Source organism: Cebus imitator, unplaced genomic scaffold (genome assembly GCF_001604975.1).
Source record: "Cebus imitator isolate Cc_AM_T3 unplaced genomic scaffold, Cebus_imitator-1.0 Scaffold257, whole genome shotgun sequence".
In the NCBI taxonomy this organism is placed as follows: domain Eukaryota; kingdom Metazoa; phylum Chordata; class Mammalia; order Primates; family Cebidae; genus Cebus; species Cebus imitator.
Window position 1 is genome coordinate 964,110 of NW_016107572.1, and position 10,878 is coordinate 974,987.

At 42.1% G+C, this 10,878-nt stretch overlaps 1 non-coding gene across 1 annotated transcript; it reads left to right on the top strand.

The window, feature by feature from the left end:
* Positions 1 to 2,419: 2,419 nt before the first annotated feature.
* LOC119467064 lies at positions 2,420 to 2,523 on the top strand. The gene has a single exon (XR_005195590.1). It is a non-coding gene; the product is annotated as a U6 spliceosomal RNA (small nuclear RNA).
* Positions 2,524 to 10,878: the final 8,355 nt, after the last annotated feature.

Sequence of the window (10,878 nt, forward strand, 5' to 3'; positions counted from 1 at the left end):
CAAGATCTCGGCTAGCTGCAACCTCCACCTCCTGGGTTCAATTGATTCTCCTGCCTCAGCCTCCTGAGTAGCTGGGACTACAGGTGCCTGCCACCACACTTGACTACTTTTTGTATGTAGCGTAGAAACAGAGTTTCACCATGTTGGCGAGGCTGGTCTCAAACACCTGACCACAGGTGATGCTCCTGCCTCAGCCTCCCAAAGTGCTAGGATGAAGGCATGAACCACTGTGCCTGGCCAAAGGTCCAGATTTCTCAAATGAAATGTTTCACCATAAAGCTGCTTAGAATGAATGTCTTCCAGAAGCCATTCACACAATGTTCCGCTTAAGTAGGAAATATTTCTCCTCTAAATGCATGAAATCATGTTGATGTGTTAGAGATTGCACTGATTAATAAATATCTGAAACTTTGAAAAAAGGGAAAAAGATAGCCATTTTCTGACAAAACAAAACAAAAGGGAGCTAAAAGAAAGAAAAAAGGAGGAAGAAACTGACAAATGCATAACAGGAAAGGCATACACAACTTTTTTTTTCTTTAAGACAGAGTCTCGATCTATCACCCAGGCTGGAGTGCAATGGCAAAATCTCAGCTCACTGCAACCTTCACCTCCTGGGTTCAAGTGATTCCCCTGCCTCAGCCTCCTAAACAGCTGGGATTACAGGCATGTGCCACCACACCGGGCTAATTTTTGTATTTTTAGTAGAAATGGGGTTCCCCCATGTTGGCCAGGCTGGTCTCCAACTCCTGACCTCAGGTGATCCACCTGCCTTGGCCTCTCAAAGTGCTGGGATTACAGACAGATGTGAACCACCGTGCCCAGCCCAGATTCAATTTCTTAAATGACTCTCACTTGCTCTTCCAAAACCCATTTTCCACAGAATCAAATCCTTAGGAATTTTCAAGGCCCTGTTTATCTAACCACGACCTACTTTACTAAACTTATTACTTCCCAATGCAAGCTCCGTTCTCTTCAGGGTGAACTCCGCTTTATTTCCACACGTGTCGGCTCATTTCAACCTGCTCCCTTTCCAGCCTGACTTGGCCTCCTCTTCCCCAACTGTTTAAATCTTGTTTGTGCTTCAAAACCCAGTTCTCCATAAAACTTTTCTCAACCACAGAAACCCACCTTCATGACCCTCTCCTGTGAAATCTCAAACCTTACTATCTGCCACAAGCTGAATAACTTAATTATAGACTCTGTCGCACTGCTATTTAATTTACAAGTGTCAGCTAAGCATGGTGGCTCGTGCCTGCAACCTCAGCACTTTCAGAGACTGATGCGGAAGGATTGCTTGAATGCAGGAGTTTGAGACCAGCCTGGGCAACAGAGTGAGATCCTGTCTCTGTAAAAAACAAATAAATAAATAAATAAAAATAAAATTAAAATTTACAAGTGTCTAAGACTTAACTGTGAACTCCAAGAACCAAGGATCCGAATCTTACTTTCTTTATATCCTCCTGCCTCTGCCTTTCACAAAAAACGGTGTTTAAATGATCAAATAAATAAATGAATGAATATTATGATGTTAATAAACAGTTGGTAACTTGGCTAACACCATTTGAGGCTTATAGGAAATGAAAATAGAAGATTAGTGCTTGCTGAAAAGATAAACTGCATATTGGCAAGAAAATATTACCAAATAAATGTACCATTGAGTATACATACCAGCAAAACTAATTTTTCAGTAGCTATAAGTGTATTATTAAATATGATATTAGCATAACTACGCTAATGAAAAAAGCCATTAAAAATGTCAACCTAAAATAGTATTTAGCCACAGAGTTATACTTTTTTTTTTTTTTGAGACAGTCTCACTCAGTCACCAGTCTGGAGTGCAGTGGCACGATCTTGGCTCACCACAACCTCAGCTTCCCAGATTCAAGCGATTCTCCCGCCTCAGCCACCTGAGTAGCTGGGACTACAGGCATGTGCCACCACACCTGACTAATTTTTGTATTTTTCCCCATATTGGCCAGGCTGGTCTCAAACTCCTGGCCTCAAGTGATCATCTGCCCACTTCAGCCCCCCAAAGTGCAGAGATTATAGGTCTGAGCCACTGCACCCAACGAGAGTTATACATTTTTTATTTTTATTTATTTTATTTATTTTTTGAGACAGAGTCTCGCTCTGTCACCCAGGTTGGAGTGCAGTGGCACTATGTCAGTCCACTGCAACCGCCATCTCCCAGCTTCAAGTGATTCTCCTGTCTCAGTAGAGACAGGGTTTCATCATGTTTGTAAGGCTGATCTTGAACTCCTGACCTCAGGTGATCCACCCGCCTTGGCCTCCCAAAGTACTGGGATTACAGGCATAAGTCTGGCTGAGTTCTACATTTTTAATAACATTAAAAGGTGTTCAGTAATGTAATAATTAACCCAACTCAGATTTGTTGTCAGAATTTTCAGTCAAGTGCTCGCTTCTCTTTGGCAGCATAAATACTAAAATTGGAAAGATACAGAGAAGATTAGCTTGTTCCTGAGCAACGATGACACGCAAATTCATGAAACATTCCACATTAATTTTTTGAATAAAGTAAAAAATATATATATTGGCCAGGCGCGGTGGCTTAGCCTGTAATCCCAACACTTTGGGAGGCCAAGGTGGGCAGGTCATCTGAGGTCAGGAGTTCAAGACCAGCCTGACCAACATAGTGAAATGCTGTCTCTACTAAAAATAAAAAATTAGCCAGTCATGGTGGTGCACACCTGTAATCCCAGCTACTCGGGAGGCTAAGGCAGGAGAATCACTTGAATCGGGGAGGCAGAGGTTGCAATGAGCTGAGATCGTGCCATTGAACTCCAGCCTGGGTAACAAGAGCAAAATTCCATCTCAAAAAAATATATAAAAATACAAAAATTAGCCAGGCATGGTGGCGCATGCCTATAATCTAAGCTACTCAGGAGGCTGAGGCAGGAGAATCACTTGAACCCAGGAGGTAGAGGTTGCAGTGAGCCAAGACTGCACCACTACACTCCAGCCTGGGTGACAGAGTAAGACTCCATTTAAAGAGAAAAAAAAAGGGGGGGGGGAATTTTCAGTCTAGGAATCAGCAGTAAAGAAAAACTGAGGAATAAGTGTCTGCCACAAGGTAATTCTCTTTTCTTTTTTTTTTTTAAGACAGGGTCTCCCTGTGTCACCCAAGCTGAAATACAGTGTCACAATCAGAGGTTGCTGTATCCTCAACCTGCCAGGCTCAAGCAATACTCCCACCTCAGCTTCCCATGTAGCTGGGACTACAGGTGCATGCCACCACACCTGGCTAATGTTTTTTTAATCTTTTTTGTAGAGGTTGTGGGAGGGGTGTCTCACTATGTTGCCCAGGCTGGTCTCGAACTCCTGGGCTCAAGTGATCCTTCCACCTTGGCCTCCCAAAGTGCTGGGATTACAGGCGTGAGCCACCATGGCTGGCCTCACAAGTTATTTCTTATTCTTACCCACTGAAGACAGAAGAAAAGGAAAGACACCAGGGAGATACAAGGAAGAACTCCCTTGTTCAACGATGTGCTTCTGAGAAAAGTTATAGAATCGTTTTTTGAAGTCTCTGAACAATGGGATGTAGTGATAATTCTTTCAAATGTCCAAGGTATGAATTAGGTGATTTCTGAAGAACCTTTCCAAATTGCTTTTTTTTTTTCCTAAGACATGAAAGTTGGGAACTTTTAAGGCCATACCCAACCATGGCACCTCTCAACCATGGCACCTCTCAACCATTGGACCTCTCAACCATTGGACCTCTCTTTCCTGCTGCTGATTCTCCCTCCTAAGCATTGGGAGAACTTGATACTGCTAATGACACACCCAATACCCATTACCCAAAAAATAGTGTTCTCGGAACTGTGGATGCCTTAAAGTTTCGTGCAGTGTGATGCCAAATCACAGTTCCCACATCAAGCGTTCAGCAGTACACCCAACACAGCAACACGTTTAAGCTTTAATCCCAATGATGAAATTTCTGCCATGCAAGTAGAACCCACTTCCTATGGAGTATCATATCAGTGTATGCTGTTCACACTCATAATACCTCATTTTATCTGCATGATACATTGTACTTAACCTTCCTTGGAAGCAGCGTGCTTTTTATTTCATAAACTAGTTAAAGGCAGCTCTTTCATGACAAGGATTTGATTTATTTGAGCCCTGCAACTATACCTTGAGAGCCATGAGGGTTAAAATTAGGACATTGCAGCCACGGTGAATAGCACATTTATTGTAGTCATTGTCAGCCCTCTCAACCTGAAAAAGAATTGTTCCTTGACACAGGACGGGGGAGAACATGGTGTGGTAAAATTGTGTGTGTGTGTGTGTGTGTGTGTGTGTGTGTGTGTGTGTGTACAGGACTTGTCACTTATTAGAAGCTATGAATATTGAAGATAGTATTATTATCACTATTATTTCTGTCATAAGAGTTATTATGTTAATAGAAAAGGCAAAAAAAGAAAAAGAGCACAAATTCACCCAAAGTGAAGTAGAGTTAAAAAAAAAAAAAAGTCAGAAATGAACTTTCAGGAGAGTGTCTTGTTCAGAAGCTTACAGTGAGCTGATCTGATTTTTTGTTTTTCCAAATCAAATATGTCTTTAGACATGGTTCCTGGAACACCTGGGTCTTCAGATCTGTCCTGTTCCTCTTTTCTTATGCACCCTCTACCTATCAACTCCTACTCTCAAAAAACAATACGACACCAATTTTTAAAAATGTGATACCTCTTTCAGCGGCATTTACTTGTTAAGTCCTCTGGGCATTTTAAAGACATTTTCAGCAACAATAGGCAATTGGGGACTTCCACACACACACAAAAAAGGTAGATTTACTCATTGCAAACTAAAACTACGGTTTTTAAAAGCACAAACTTTTGTAAAAGTCATAGCTTACAGCCAGGCGCGGTTGCTCACGCCTGTAATCCCAGCACTTTGGTAGGCTGAGGCGGGCAAATCATGAGGTCAGGAGTTCGAGAGCAACTTGGCCAACATGGTGAAACCCTGTCTCTACAAAATTACAAAATTAACCAGGCATAGTGGTGGGTGCCTGTAATCCCAGCTACTTGGGAGGCTGAGGCAGGAGAATCGCTTGAACCCAGGAGGCAGAGGTTGCAGTGAACTGAGATTGTGCCATTGCACTCCAGCCTGGGCAACAAGAGCAAGACTCCATCTAAAAAACAAAAAAAAAAAAAAAAAAAATGTCATAGCTCACATTAAGAGATAGATAGAACTGGAGGCCAGGCACGGTGGTTCATCCCTGTAATCCCAAGCACTCTGGGAGGCCGAGGCGGGCAGATCACTTGAGGTCAGGAGTTGGAGACCAGGCTGACCAACATGGTGAAACCTCATCTCGACTAACAATACAAAAATGAGCTGGGCGTGGTGGTGTGCGCATGTCATTCCAGCTGCTTGGGAGGCTGAGGCAGGAGAATCGCCTGGACCTTGGAGGCAGAGGTTGCAGTGAGCCAAGATTGTGCTTGGGTAGCAGAGAAAGACTTCAAAAAAAAAAAAAAAAAAGAAAAATTAGAAAGAAGAGGGATAAACAGCAACAGAATCCCCAGGTTGGCTGCAGGAAAACCTGAAAAATAACCCAATGTAAACCAAAAGTCTCAGGAATTGATGGCAATAGTTATCTCAGTAAGTAAGGGGTGAAAATGACCAAAAAACAGAATTGTTTACAAGTTCGTTTTAGAAGCAATTAGACCCTGGGTCCCCTGACCCACTTGGTATAGTCAGGTAACTGTCCTCTACACACTCCTGCAGAGGGGTGAAATTGATTCCCCGGGCTCTGATCTGGATGATGCCAGGCACATCCTCCAGAGGAATGAGCACTATATTAACAAGAAATTTTAGTGAAATACTGGCTGGGCACGGTGGCTCAAGCCTGTAATCCCAGCACTTTGGGAGGCCGAGGGGGATGGATCCCCTGAGGTCAGGAGTTCAAGACCACCCTGGCCAACATGGCGAAACCCCATCTCTACTAAAAATACAAAACAGCCGGGCACACTGGTGGGTGCCTATAATCCCAGCTACTAGAGAGGCTCAGGCAGGAGAACTGCTTGAACCTGGGAGATGGAGGTTGCAGTGAGCTGAGATCGTGCCACTGCACTCCAGCCTAGGTGACAGAGTAAGACCTTATTTCAAAAAAAAAAAAAAAGAAAGAAATTTTAGTGAAATACTATAAACTGAAGATTGGAACCACCACTTCTTTCCCTACTTGGCTACCAAAACAATGGCAACCAAGAAAGAGATTGGAATATTATTTTCTAACCAACCCAAGGGGAAAAAGAAATAATGAAATTGGGGCTTGCCCAATTAAACAATCAGTCAGATCAGACTAGATTAAAGTGTATAGGACAGTAATAACCAACAACGCACACAAAACTTCCAATTAGTGTTTTTTTTACCCCATTCTTAATTGTGAACAAGTGCCAAAAACCACTAGACAGCTAAGAAAAAATCTCCAACACAGGAAGAGAGAGTAAGGGGGAGAAGAGAGCCTGGATGACGAAGAGAGAAGGATGAAGGGAGAGTGAGCAGGAGCAGAATACATAAATGAAAAATAAAACAACTTAAAGAGAATAGTCTATGCCAAGATAAAAACTTTAAAGAGGCTGGGCACAGTGGCTCACGCCTGTAATCCCAGCACTTTGGGAGGCTGAGGCGGGTGGATCACGAGGTCAAGTGATCGAGACCATCCTGGCCAACACGGTGAAACCCTGTCTCTACTAAAAACACAAAAATTAGCCAGACATAGAGGTGAGTGCCTGTAATCCCAGCTACTCAGGAGGCTGAGGCAGGAGAATTGCTTGAACCCGGGAGGCGGAAGCTGCAGTGAGCCCAGATCGCGCCACTGCACTCCAGCCTGGCGACAGAGCGAGACTACATCTTAAAATAAAAAAAAAAAAACTTCAAAGAAACTATCATTAATTTCCTCGGAGACATGAGAGTATATTGCTACAAGAAACAAGAAAGGATGCTATTACAAGACAACTGTCAGAAGAAAAGAACTCTGAATGATAATTTTTTAAAGGACAAAACTCAGTAGAAGAGTTTAAACTATAGTTAAGGAAATATCTCTGTAAGTAGAGCAAAAACGCAAAACAAAAAGTGGAAAAAGTAAAGGAAAGCTAAAGAAATTCAAATATATTCCATCTAAAATCTAGATATCTGAATAATAGGAGTTGTAGAAATAGAGAAAGAGAAAATAGAAATAAATGAATCATCCTGGGCTGGGCACACCTGTAATCCCAGCTACTCAGGAGGCTGAAGGGAAAGAATCATTTGAGGCCAGGAGTTCCAGACCAGCCTGGACAACACAGTGAGAACCCATCTCTACAAAATAAAATAAAATAAAATAAAAGTCGGCCAGGCACGGTGGCATGCACCTATAGTCCAAGCTACTTAGGAGGCTGAGGCAGCAGGATTGCCGGAGTCCAGGAGGCCAAAATTACAGTGAGTTCTGAGCTCTGATCATACCATTCACTCCAGCCTAAGGGACAGGGCAAGAACCTGTCCCAAACACACACACACAAACACACACACACACACAGACACACACACACACGCACATATATAGGACCTGAGAAATTATCATGGATATAGTACATGAAAATTCTGCAGCATTGAAGGGCATGGGTACCAAGATTGAAAGAAGCAGTCAACTGGTCAACTGCTCAGGTCACCTTCGTGGATAAAAATAGACCATATTAGGACACATGATTGTACAACTTTAGAACACTGGAAATAAAGAGCTACGAGATGAAGAAAGGAAGTGGTACGGAGGACCCACGTGAATGGTTTTGAATTTCTCAACAATACTACAAGCTGGATAACAATGGTGTGCCATACCATGAGAATGTTCAATCAAGTGCTTTTTTTTTTTTTTGAGACGGAGTTTCATTCTGTTGCCCAGGCTGGAGTGCAGAGTGCAATGGTGAGATCTCAGCTCACTGCAACCTCCGCCTCCCAGGTTCAAGCCATCATCCTGCCTCAGCCTCCCGTGTAGCTAGAGTGAAGGGCCACACACCACCACGGCTAATTTTTGTATTTTTAGTGGAGACAGAGTTTCTCCATGTTGGCCAGGCTGGTCTCGAACTCCTGGCCTCAAGTGATCCACCCTCCTTGGTCTTCCAAAGTGCTGTGATTACAGGCATGAGCCACTGCCCCTGACCTCAAGTGCCATTTTTAAATATACCAAAATTTATTGTATGGAGATAAATAAGTACTTAAAGGGAAATGTTTTAGTTGTGAAAATGTAAATTAGAACAGTAAAAAAAGGCCTGGTACAGTAACTCACACCTGCAATCCCAGTACTTTGATAGGCTGAGGCAGGAGCATGACTTCAGCCAAGTAGTTCAAGACCAGCCTGCCAACATAATGAGACCATATCTCTACAAAGAAATTTAATAATTTGCTGAACGTGGTGGCACGTGCCTATAGTCCCAGCTACTCAGGAGGCTGAGACAGGAGGATCACTTTAGCCCAGGAGTTCAAAGTTACAGCGAGTTGCGATTGCACCACTGCACTACATCCTGAGTGACAGAGTGAGACCTTGTCTCTAGAAAAAGAAAAGAATGGAAAAAAAGATTTCAGATAATAATCTAAGCTTCCACCTGAAGAAACTTCAAACAGAAGAGCAAATTAAATTCAAAATAAGGAAAAGAAAGGAAATAAAAATTAGAGTAAAAATCAATGAAATAGAAAACAGAAACAATGGAGAAAAGTCAATGAAAACAAAAGTTGGTTCTTTGAAAAGATCAATAAAATTGACATGCTTTTAGTTAGACAACCAAAATCCATTTAAGTACCTACTCTGATATGAGCTGTGTAAACAGTTATACATACACTCTACCTCTGATAGTTTTATATTCTAAGTGACTATAAAATCTCTTATACTGAAGTTAATTAGACCAAAAAAGATATGCTAAATTCAAGGTTGATGATGGTCCTTGACGGTAGGATGATACCTCAAACTTTTAAAGCCTGTGAGTGGCATATGGTCACTTCCAAATGCGTAAGGATGGTTTCATGACCCTTGTTTAACCTTTTTTTTTATAGATGGGGTCTTGCTATGTTGCCCAGGCTGAAGTGCAGTGGCTATTCACAGACACAATTACGACACTTTAACCTCAAACTCCTAAGTTCAAATGATCCTCTTGCCTCTTGCTTCAGCCTCCCAAGTAGCTAGGACCATGGGCACACACCACTGCATGGTTTTATCTTTGTTTAAGTTCTGTTTTCATATATCTATGTTCAACTGTAACAAGGAAGGAGGAAATTCAATTTAAAAACAGTAGGAAACAGAAGAGTACATATCCACAGGTATTAGATTTATTATGTATATTTGATGTATTTGGATAATTTTTCTTTCATGATTTCACCTTTGTATTTTCCAGTCCCTAAAGTCTATGTAATGCTTAGCAGATTCATTCAATTATTTCCCCTACTTAAATCAATGTCCATGGCTGCAACTGATCTTAGAGCATTTTAGAAATATCAATGGTGGTTGTCTAAAATTGTTATGATGTGAGCTGGAGTTTTGCTTCTTTCTCCTTTTGGCTTAAATTCTGGGTTTTCTGAGTAATCATGTATCGTCTGGCCTCCTTGTGTGTGCCTTGAGTGTCTTCATCTTACATTGGATGTAATTTGTGTGTGTGTGGATGAGAAAGGAATGGGAGAAACATCTGAAAACAGGCCAGGCGTGGTGGCTTATGTCTGTAATCCCAGCATTTGAGATGCTGGGGTGGGAGAATTGCTTGAGCACAGGATTTCAAGACCAGACTGGGCAACATAGTGAGACCTTGTCTCTACAAAATAATAATAATAATAATTAATTAATTTGCCATGCGTGGTGGCACATTCCTGTAGTCCCAGCTACTTGAGAGACTGAGACAGGAGGATCCCTTGAGTCTGGGTGGTCAAGGCTGCAGTAAGCCATAATTGTACCACTATACTCTAGCCTGGGCAACAGAATGAGACCCTGTGTCAAAAAAAAATATATATATAGCTGAAAAGATGAAAGGTAGGGAGTTGTGAAAACTATTGTTTCTTTATTCTGTATATGTACATGTGTGTGCAGGTATGTATGTGTATATGTATGCAGGTATGTGTACATAAACACAGGTCCAGTTGCAGTGCTAAGAAGCAATCAGCTTTATATGTGTATCATACATATATACACAACTATATACAAACACACGCATGCACAGGATAAAGAAAGAAAAGTCACAGGAATAGTCACAGAATAGAGGGAAAAAGGGGATGTGAGTGGAGAGAGGCACAGGGGGGGATTCTACGGTACTAACAATGATCCCTTTCTTTCTTTTTTATTTAGGTCAGGACTGAGCATCACCCAGGCTGGAGTGCAGTGGCATGATGGCATGATCATGGTTCACTGCCACTTCAAACTCTTGGCTCAAGTGATCCTCCCGCCTCAGCTTCCAGGATAGCTGGGACTGCAGGAATACACCACTGTGCATTTTTACTTTTTGTAGAGACAGCGACTGACTATGTTGCCCAGGTTGGTCTCGAACTCCTGGCTTAAGCTATCCTCCCACCTCAGCCTCCCAAAGCCCTGAGATTACCACTGTGCTCAAATAGTACTTTTTAATTTTAAAACATACTAAAACAAAATTTAATAGCCTCCAACTCCTGAAGAGCTGTTGCAAATCATTACACAAAATATAAATATCCTAAAAGGGAAAAGGACAGTGACTAAGACTATGGACAGGCAAGTCTCACAAAAGGGAGAAAAAGGCCAGGTGTGGTTGCTCATACCTGTAATCTCAGCACTTTGGGAGGCTGAGGCAGGTGGATCGCCTGAGGTCAGGAGTTCAAGACCAGCCTGGCCAGCGTAATGAAACCCTGTCTCTGCTAAAACAAAAAACAAAAAAAAAA